We start from the raw sequence: 1,072 nt of genomic DNA, 5'->3' as shown, positions 1-1,072 counted from the left end.
AACAACTGCTCCTAAGGCAACAGATTAAATATAAAACCCTGCCAGACCCATATTCTTCCCCTAGTAAATTGGTAATCCTAGTCCAGGAAGTGGCAGTGCCTCTGAGCACACACAGAGTACCATATCCCATCTCCATGCATTTAAGATAATTGGGTGAGCTTAGTTTCTAAGTGTGGTGTTGGGAGTAAAAGAAGCCTTCACCAGAATACTACCTTCCAGATGTTTTGGATGCAACTCCCACCAGCCTCAGCCAGCAGAACCATAGTAATCCAAAGTAGCTGGAGGGAACCAGGATGGCAGAAACTGGGTTAGAACAGGTTGGACCAGGACCTGGCTCAAATCACCTGCTCAGTGTCAAATCTCAATGGGTGACCTTGGGCCTCCTAATCTTACCAAGTTGTCATGATAATAAAACGGGGGCCCGGGAGCAACAATATTGCACAGTCCTGTGTTCCTTAAAGGAATGGCAGGACGAAACCCAAAATAAACCATTTTAAAGAGGTAGTTTCAACATTGTCAAGAACAGATCCCCGTAATAATGTGTTTTAAGCAGACTCAATGCCCATTGAAAAGGCATGACTTCCAAATAGCCCTGGAAGCCGCAGCTTTTTAAGGGTAGTTCAGTGAGGAGGAACTGCAGCTCCCAGGATTTTCCGTGCTTTAAATGCGTGTCAACTTGTTCTGACGTTCATGTTTTGCATAACACCGATGCAAGCACCAAACACGCAGCTTTCCGGGTTGGGAAGTGAGGTGGGTTGAAATCCACGTTATGTTCCAAATGTTGAGCTTTGGAGCATCAAAATATCTGCATATAGGCAGCTGCACCATTCTTTCGTGTGCTCATATAGGCTCTGTCACCCTCTCCCTGCATGGATGAAAAAAACTGGCTTCGCGCACACCGCACACGCTATAATCAGAATAATCGCAGCGTAGCTCTCAGCAGGCGCAACGCGTCCCTCTGCCTTTAACAGCCTGTCTGGGTGTGTCCAACCCGTGCATAATAAGCAGCCTAAGGAGGGCGGGCCCTGCTTGGGCTGCCTTCCAATGGGCTCCAGGTAGGCTGGTCCATCTG

This window comes from Podarcis filfolensis (genome assembly GCF_964270895.1).
Source record: "Podarcis filfolensis genome assembly, chromosome: 13".
In the NCBI taxonomy this organism is placed as follows: domain Eukaryota; kingdom Metazoa; phylum Chordata; class Lepidosauria; order Squamata; family Lacertidae; genus Podarcis; species Podarcis filfolensis.
Note: the sequence above shows the minus strand (reverse complement) of the source record.